The sequence below is a fragment of the Limulus polyphemus genome, unplaced genomic scaffold (genome assembly GCF_000517525.1).
Source record: "Limulus polyphemus unplaced genomic scaffold, Limulus_polyphemus-2.1.2 Scaffold2648, whole genome shotgun sequence".
NCBI classification, from domain to species: Eukaryota; Metazoa; Arthropoda; class Merostomata; order Xiphosura; family Limulidae; genus Limulus; species Limulus polyphemus.
In genome coordinates this window covers 116755-126897 of record NW_013668258.1, presented here as the reverse complement: position 1 = coordinate 126897, position 10143 = coordinate 116755, and the positions used below count along the sequence as shown (strand labels likewise).

The window sequence follows — 10143 nt, the reverse complement described above, 5'->3', positions numbered from 1 at the left end:
AGAGCATTCGCCAAGATACGGGATAGTTCTAGAAACAAGAGGGCGTGAGAATGGTCACGGGATCTCGATGACGCAACAATATTTTTTTTGGGTTACCTTCCAAAGCATTGCCATCTAGGAGCTTTCAAGTCCAAATCTGTTTTTATTTCAAGTATCACAAAATAAATCATTACTGACAAAATACTGACTTTTAAACAAAAAGTTTAATCAGCCAAGATAGAATGTAGTCTATACATTCTGCTGGTCAACGTTACCCTGCAGTTCAAAAAGCAGGGAATGCTACTTCCTTTCAAATATTGATTGTTTGACTCAATGTAAAGCCACAAAGCCCTTTCAATCATTGCTGTCTTGACCAAATAACTGTCTTATCCCTCTCTGCCTGGGCATCATTTACTGTGCATTTCACAAGGTTTTAGTGGCTTACGTTTAAAATTTTATTAAACTACTTTTTGTTTATGTTATACCAATTAGTATATCATAAAATCTTAGCTGATAATCCATATCTTAATAGTATATAAGTTTTAACTTCTTACTTTTATAAGACAATATTAAAAACAATCCTGATTTTCCCGTAGTGTGAGGAAGGTGACACATTTTCTGTAGGCATCCCATCTTTTCTATTTTATTCACCACCCGTCCAGTAAGTACAAAATTGAACGTAAATTACTCACTGTAAAATTATTATTGCTCAGACAAACCATAATCCTTATAGCTTATACTTTTGTTTGGTTACAGAGCCATCAAATAGAAAATCAGACCCCTCTTGCCACACCCACCTGTAACATCCTCTCTTTCAAAATTTGTTAATAGTTCTCTCTTACGTTTAATACTATATTATTTATAACCAATAGAAAGCCAAGGTTTTCATCTATCAAATGACATTTTATATTATGTTGTTTTCAGAACAGAGAATTGTCAAATTCTCTTTTAGTACAAGCTTCATTCCCTATGGGAAAGATAACGACTATCTTGGATGAACTTGTATCGGATCTTGTTGCAAAGTTAGAAAGCCAGAAAAATTGTGATGGTTAGAGGAAATTGTCTATTTTTGCATGTTATTATTCTATGTTCTTTGGTGTATTATTTTATTAAATAAAAATTATTTAGTGCATTATTACCATTATTATGGAAAAAGTAGGGTTAAGTGTTCTCAACAATCAACAGCAAAAAGAAAGAGAAGATACTGGTAAGTACTTTATTTCTTGCTTTTTGTGTTTATTCTTTATTTATTATTATAAAAGGAACTAAAATGTAAAAATAGGTATCTCTTTAGGTCAGTTAAGGTTAAATTAGGTAAAATAAATAATAGAATAAAAATGTTTCACGAGACACAGATGCTCGCAAGCAGCTCATGGGTAACATAATTTGATAGTGTAACGTGAGCTGCACATTCACCAAGTGATTTACAACTTATAATGGCATGAATAGTAGTTAGACACGGTTCAAAGGGCAATAAAACAATAAAATTTAATTATAAATTGATGTATACTGTTATGAGTTTATATCTTCTTAGGATAAACAAATATAGTTTCATGTTACAATGTGAAGTCATCCTAGAAAGAAAAAGAGGGCAATTTAGATTTATTTAGATTTTTTTTTGGTGGTTACTAGATCGGTCAGATTGACCAACCTTGTATAGAGTTAGGGTAGAGAAAATAACAGATAGAATATAAAGTTTTACTGAAAACAAACATTTGAAATGTATTTAGGAGGTTTTAGAGATTACAAAAATGAAATTTGAGATTTTTGAGATGAAGAAAAGTATTTTTAATCTTAACATGAAAATCACAGACTATTCAGAACAATACTCATATATTCACAGTCAAATCTCTTTTTATTTTAATAAAAATACTTCACTAAAAATATGATTTTTTGTATGTGAAAGACTTATAATGTTTACTGAAAGACTGCCAAATTTTGTGAAAAAAGTCAGTAGTATCAAATCTATAAGGACTTTATATGAGTACAAAGAGGTCACGTGGTTGGTCAAATCGACAAAGCCCATATTGAGAGAGTTTACTGTGATGATCCAGTGGCAACCCTCAAATTCAGTACAGACATTATATCCTATAATACCACCTGACACCTCTGAGAGCAATAAATGCTACTTCTTTTTGTTCATTGATTATGATAATCAGTGACTGTCGTGACTAGAAGTAGATCATTCCCACATATATTGATCATGAAGTTGAAGCTGGCTGTTTTTTAGAATTGTCTTTTGCCTCCAACTCCAACAATTTATCACCTAGTACATTATGCATAGTCACATGAGTACTTTCAGCTCTATCCATCATTGGATGAGTCAGTATGACTTGAGATGGCATCCTTGTCTTCCTTTGATTCGTCAGCCTCAACCTCTAGCCAGTGTATGAGAGGTTTGTGAGCAACTTATGGAGACAACTTCTTGACATATACCACACAAACACCTTGTCTGGTGTAACTCAAATGTCAATCAATCAGCTGGAGTAAAGGTATGGGCTTATTCAGATGGATTTCAATTTCTTTCATGCTGTCAGCATATATTACAGTCAGACCTATTATCCACACTGGTACCTCTCTTTCTTTACTGCTTTGTCATAACATTTTTTCTCATCAAGTGTTGTTTTCTAGTTGTTGTTGGGGGATTTCTTCCAGTGCTCTAATTCTTGTTATTCAATGCTCTGCAAACACATTGGTCCCAGATTATGCTAATGTATCAACAAATGAGTAAGCTTCAGCCCATTTCATGAAGTAGTTGATGGTGATGAGTACATACTGATGACCTCTATTAGTCTCTGGGAGTGAGACAGTGATATCTAGGGTTATTTTCTGGAGAGGAGACCCCAAAAGTATGCTATTGGAGTATACCTTGTCTTGGTCAATTCTTTTTCTGTTCAACATATACCATACAGTATTCACAACAGTGCCAAATATTTCAACTCTGATATGTTCAGAAGAATATCTTGGTGTCCTTCATTTTATGCAAAGTTTGGAAAATCTCTTGTTGTAGAGCTCTTGGGATCACTAACTGCAATTCAAAGTATCACAGAACAGTGGTTTATAGTGACAGTAAAGCACACTTTCCTACACTTGTAATTGACAATGTAAGTGCCACAGGCTGTGTTCATCCAAGCTACACTCCTTTGTGAGTGCTGATCAGGCTTTAACTTGTTACATGGCAAGGAGTGCCCATTGTTAGGTTGGGGCTCTTTCATTGGCTCTTCTGTAAGCTCCAAAAGATTTTAGTCATGTTATCCATCTTTAACAAAATCTCCTACGTCATAACATTATTTTGTTATGGTAGAAATAGCTGTGGTCTTAAATCCCAAATAGTGTCCAAGATCAAGACATTCCACAAACATATGAGGTATCACGTGGTCCCACAAAAAATGTGGATGGATTATCTCACCACATCGTGAACCTTCTTCCATGCATGTAGTGGCGATATTGTTTTATGAAGACCACAATTTCAAGCATTTTTTTCTTTGTTGCACAGTATCTGTGTTCAGAAGCTATGAATGTACAATTAATATATGTGATTACATATTCTACTTTGTCCTGCAACTGCAATAACATCTCCCTGATTCTGTTGTTACTGTTATCAGTGTTAAAAAGGAACTTGCTAGGTGAGCATTGTAGCATCTGCTGAGTAAGCTTAAGGAATTGGCATGCTTGGTGACATTTATTAATCCATTCAAAATGTCTCATCTTTAATGAGAGCAGACAATGGTGCTTTTTTCTTAAATAACTTGGCCATAAATAGTTCATACAGTGTGAAATCGAGGAAACTGTAAACTTCTCATTTGGTCACAGGTGGAAGGAAATTTCTTATTGTGACTATCTTAGCCAGGCCTGTAAATATTGCATCTTTCTTTCTACAAGGTGACCAAGTACATGAATATACACTTTTCTGGTTTCAGTTTTAAGTCTGCTTTATTTATCTACTGGAAAACATTCTCAGATTCTCAGTAACAAACACCAAAACAACATTGACATAGACAAAGCATCCCTCCCATGATAACCCCTTCAGTTTAAACTCCATTAATTTCTCATATGTGGTAGGTTTGTTAAATAGACCAAATAGCATGATACACAATTTATATAAACTATCACTCATGCCAAAAGCATGTCTGCTATCATCCAGCTCAAATATTCAATATCAGGATGCCACATCCAATGTTTTAAACCAACAGGATCCTTCTAACACCTCCAGACATTCATCTGTTCTTGACAAAGAAAGGGTTTTCACCTTTCTAAATTCAGTACTTAAATATGGCACACACTTTCTTCTTCTTGACAAAGAAAGGGTTTTCACCTTTCTAAATTCAGTACTTAAATATGGCACACACTTTCTTCTTCTTGACAAGCACTACTGGAAACATTCAAACAATTGTTATAAGTTGAATGACTGTCGTTCAACATCTACTGAATGTCAGCACTGTCTTTCTTGGGTTTGCATCACTTGTATCTGTGCATTGACAACTCACTGAATTGTTTTTGTTGTGTTGGATTTTTATTGTTTGCACAATTCTCAAACACCTCAGATGTGTTAGTAGCTGTGTACCTGCTTTAGGCCATGGCATGACAATCACAGCCCTAGCATTATCACTAGCAATAATTACTTCCCCTTTCCTTACCATGCCTATAACCATTCAAACATACAGCTGGATAACTGGTTATCCATAATTACAAAAAAACACCCATAATTCATCCTTTGTCAGAAATTCTGCTTGCTTTCTGCATAGGAAATAGTTCATTTCATGTGTGGCTTCTGTAACCATGTTGTATAGAACACATGCCCAATACTTACTTCTGAAGTAAAACATGGAACATCACTTGTATATACAGAAGTACTGTTATTCTCTCCACTGCATACACATTCAAATGTTTGTGGGGTTGATTTGGTTAACATTAGAAATCTTTCACAGAACATTAGTTCACTTATTGTACAGGCAAAACTAATGAATAATTTCCACAGTGTCAGATCAGAGTTAGAGATGACTACCTTTCTTCTGTGCGTGATATTTCTTAAAAAATTTAGAAATCTACCTCTCCTCATATTTCCATTATATTGCCATTTACTAGAATGGAATCAGTATCCACTGGCCAAAGTGGTGGTCTCACTTGAAGGGCTTGATATTTTGTGTGTTTCACCAGTGTTGTTATTGCTTCTTTCTCAACCAGGAACACACGCTCTCATCCTTATACCCTCATAAATTTATATTAAACCCTACCGAACCTTGAGAGATCTTGTCTGACCAAGCAGTCTGCTGTACTCTCCCAAGCTGGTAACCAGACAGTCCTTGGGCTCTGTCAATTTCCCAGAGCATTTACTACAACATACAGTGCATGCTGCTGGTTGTTCTGGACCTGCTGAGCCATCAGACAGTACCCATAACCTTAACCACTTTAATCTATACCAAATGTGTTGACATTTTTGAATTAATGTGACTATATATATTTAACAGTCGACCAAGTTACTGAAAATAATTTCAGTTTTACGCAAGTAATTTTTGTGTACGAGATGGTTAGATTGTACTTACAAATAACTAAATTGTAAATACTAATTGTACATACAGGACACTTCGTGTCAGGTTTTTCTCTATGAGCCAGATTATTTACAGTAGGTGTCTGTGACTTGTTGGTGATAAATTTCAATATTAAACAAACAGCACACAGTCCACTTGTTTTTAAATAATATATTAAAACAAGTCAGGTGTATGTACAAATGTTTGTTACACTGTTGGTTATAATAGTTGTATCCAGAGCTTTAAATATTTGTCTTTTTTTTAATCAAGTTCCATATAAACTGGTTCAATTACTTTACAACACAGTTTGACAAGACAAATTATTCTTCGCTACTCTGTTATTGCAATACAATCTGTAATTATTTCACTTTAAAAACCACAACTATATGCTCTTTATGGCTAAACTCACAATCACTGAATCTAAATCTATCTATCATACAAAATTTTTGACAAGTATTTATACCCCGACAGAGGTGTCTAGAATGTTCCACACACTGATAGATATTATGATACAATAATCCTCAATTAAAACAATGAGAATTAATTAAAAGGTACATACATATTTTTATTTTTCAAGTTTTAAACTTTCAATTCACTATATGTTACTGACTATAACTACATTTAATGCTATGATAAAGAAAATGAAAGATAAAATATATACATATACTTAAAAAAACTTTTGATATTCATTTAGGAAATTTTGCAGATTATGCCAAATGAAATTTGAAAACTAAGAGGAAAAATTATTTTTAATCTTAATATGAAAATCCTCTTGCACTCTGGCTAGTCAGAGTCTGAGTGAAGCTAACTAAAATTCAGAAACAAATATTTAGTAGAAATACTTGATTTAAAAATTCTTACAAATTTTTGTGAAGATACATTAAGAATGCTCAGAGTTATAGACTTGTAGTTTCACATATACATTGTTGCCTCTACCTCATGTATTAATTGCTTTTTTTCACCTCATTTTGCACTTGCAATAGCACAGCTCCAACTCCATTACTCTGGCATCTGTATCCAACAGAAACTTAAAATACTGTTTTGGGGTATGTCAGGATGGGTGCCTCTATTAAGGCTTGTTTCAGGGTGAGATGTGTATACTCACACTCTTCAGACTACCTGAAGTGAGCTTTGAAGTAAAGGCAGACATGGTTGATGCTATTTTGGAAAAATTGGCCACTTAATATTGATATTATGACACAAACCTAAGGAAGCTTCAAATTTCATCTCATAATAGGTTGGAGCCAGTCTTAGACCACTTGGAGGACCCGGCATGGCCAAGTGGTTAGGGCGCTCGACTCGCAATTTGCGGGTCGCGGGTTCAAATCTCCATCCCACCAAACATGCTCACCCTCTCAGTTGTGGGGGCTTTATAATGTGATGGTAAAAGAGTAGTCAAAGAGTAGGCTGTGGGTGGTGATGACTAGCTGCCTTCCCTCTGGTCTTACACTGCTAAATTAGGGATGGCTAGCGCAGATAGCCCTCATGTAGCTCTGCGTGAAATTCAGAACAAACAAACAGACCACTGGGGTCTTTGCAGTGTCTGCTGAGGTGCTTTCTCTACCTACCATATAACTGAGGAATTCTACTGACATATGCATAAGCTTACCCTTCCTGGCCTATAGTTTTAATTCTGCTGGTTGTATCTGCTGTAAAATCATAGACAAATTCATTACTGCAGATATGAATGTTTGGCCAAACACTAAGACATCATCCACATATACATGGAATCTTTCCATTGCAGACCTTTAAATGCCAACCATTAACCTTTCAAAAGTAGCCAGAGCATCACACAGTCCAAAAGGCATGGCTTGGAACTTAAATAATACATCTTGAGTGCTGAAATAAATTTTGGCTCTGTCCTTGTAGTTCAGTTCAACTTGCCAGTATCTGAAGGTCAGGACTGAAGTGCTGAACCATAGGGTACCTTCCAGTGCATTCAGACATTTATCTGTCTGCTGCAACAAAAAGGCATCAGTATGTGTAATGGTGTTCACCCAATGGAAGTAAAAAAAAAAAACCTGTAACTACCATCCTTCTTTCTCACAATAACTACTGGAAACAACCAAGCACTTTTGAAGGGATGAATGATCCCATTCTTTAACATCCAAGTTATCTCACCAATGGCTGTTTTCATAGTGCTCCAGAGAAGCAAGTGGGCTAATTATTTGATAGGACTCACATGGCCTGTGTCTGTGTGGTGATGATTGATGGCTATTCTATTCAATCAGCCATTAGGTTCAACAAATACATTGGCATACTTAGCCAACAGGTCACTGAGACTGTTTATATGTTGAATTCAGATTTCTGGTGCAATCCACAACTATTAATTTCAGGTGGGCTGGAAGCTAAGCTTGAGTTTTCAGACATGGTGTAAGAGAAGTGAACCTAGCATGACTGCTTGTGTCAGCCACTTCTGCTATGCTTATTGTACCGATGATGATTCCAGCTGGAAGCTGGAGTGCTGATGGGCTTTAGTTACAAAGCAACATGGGGACAATCTCCAGCCAGGTGTATTACAAACTGGGCCAGAGCTGCCTACTTGCCATATTTGTAAAAAAAGGTCAAAAGCTAGATAGCCTGTAAATTTCAGTAATAAATAGAAGTCTAAAAACAAATCCAGAAAAAGTTCTAAATGACCAAACCAAGTTAAGCTCCTCCCCATTTCTCAAACCACTTGTCTCAAGGTGAATGCAGTACATCCCTGATCTTTGGTATGCAACCACAATCATCATCTTATGACTCACAAAACCTGAAAGCAGTTGGAAACGTACTTCTCCTTCCATGTCCAGTGTGCCATTGTTCATCATAACAAAGTGTGTGTCCATTGGCCAAAGATGTAACTTCACTCAGAATATCTGATACACAAAGGTGTTTATTAGGTTTCTTGAACCTTTTGTGTCCACTAGAAACTCCATAGCCCTACCATGTATAAGTACTTACCAAACACTGCCCACCTGGAAAGAACAATCTCAGCATTGAGCACCACTGTGGGCTGAATGGTTCATGTTCAAAGTTGTCATGACAGCAGTTGCTGCCAATGGCTTCTTCTTTTCCAGCAATGATTGGTCCAGGGTGGCCACATCAAACCTTATTGCTTCTGGCTCTATGTCTGTTAGGATACAGATGTTGCATGTCAAAGTGATGCCTCATTGCCTCACTTGGAAGTCCATTGATAAACTTGTTGACCATGATCTACAGCTGCTATTACAGGTATGCATTCCCATGCAAGTGGCCCAGATCATTTATGAAGGCACCCATGTTTTCTGTGGGGACCCATCTGTGAACCTTAAATTTGGCATGATGGACAGCTCAGCTTTCTACCTGATCAATCTACTGGTGCAACTTGGTCACAGCTGAGTCCCAGTCAGCCAACTGCTCCTCCAATGAGTGCTTGAGACATCATTGAGCTGGATCACCTAGATACAGCAACGGATGTTGCATTACCTGTCCTTGTGACCAGCAGTTCCATCAGTTAGTTGCTGTGATCTTTGTAGCGTTCCAGTGTCTCTTTCATGGATCACGTGTGCAAATGGCCTAAATGCTAATATCTCGTGGGTTGGCCTGCTCTTTTTCTCGGACGTGGCTGTCTACTGTTAGATGGTGCTGTAATGATTTCAGAGCTTCATTAGCATAATGAGCTTATCTGTTTGTTTACTTACAATTTCTGAGTTCTCTCACCTCTTTGTAAGTTTAGTTTAACCTATCTTTAATGTTTTAGAGCTTTAACTAAAATCCTACTATCCTAAACACCAAAATAATGAAATATTGCAGCTTTATATGCCGAACAAGTGATAAAATTACACTTGATTACAGATATTTTTTGTAGTCTTTTACAGATTTAGTTTGTATTCAGATGTGTGTAAAAATATCATATCAGATAAGTCTTTCCTGTGTTGCAAATATCTGCTCAAAATAGCTTTGGTCACTAACAGAACTCATCAGGTAACATAGCCCATGGCAGAAAAGTATTTATGAGACAAACTTATCAAAGTACTTTTTAGGCATAACACAAGTGATAAACTCTTTCTAGATTGTAAGTGTTTTTTCAATAAATTCATCTTTATGGATTTGTATTCAAAAGTGTGAAAAAATAGCATTTAAAAACTTTTCTCTGTCATAATCACTCCCTAGGAGGTATTTGTCAGCAAGGTGTTGAACAAAAGTCCTCCTAAGCAGTGATTTATAATTATGGCAGATTAAAGGGATGTTTGAAATGTTATTTATACAAATTTCTGATTAGAAATACAGACATATGTATACATATAAAGAAAGTATTAATTAACAGAATAATGTTTATAATAATGAAAGTCTTCCGGATATATCCAGAAATCCAGATATTTCTAAAAAATCCTGAAAACCTCTGGTTTTTTAAAATTATTTATAGATAAGCATTTATGCAATCGCGCGGTTTGTTTACATTCAGCGAATGAGTTTGATTTTACAATAAATATATGTCAGATTTATTTTTAGCAATGTTTTAATAATGAATCTATTCAATTTCATAATAGTGTGAACTGTTTAGTCTCGGTTGAATCATACACATTTCAAAAACACATATGCAGTACTAAGTGTAAGTTATAAAAGCATTACTTTATATAAGTTTTGACATCCAATAGTGAAAATGATGAATTCC

At 35.6% G+C, this 10143-nt stretch overlaps 1 protein-coding gene across 1 annotated transcript in view; it reads left to right on the top strand.

Annotated features, from left to right (window-relative positions):
* Positions 1–10143, top strand: part of LOC106467528 (putative charged multivesicular body protein 4B-like protein CHMP4BP1) — a 66529-nt gene that overhangs the window by 21396 nt on the left and 34990 nt on the right. The gene's annotated exons all lie outside the window — the stretch shown is intronic.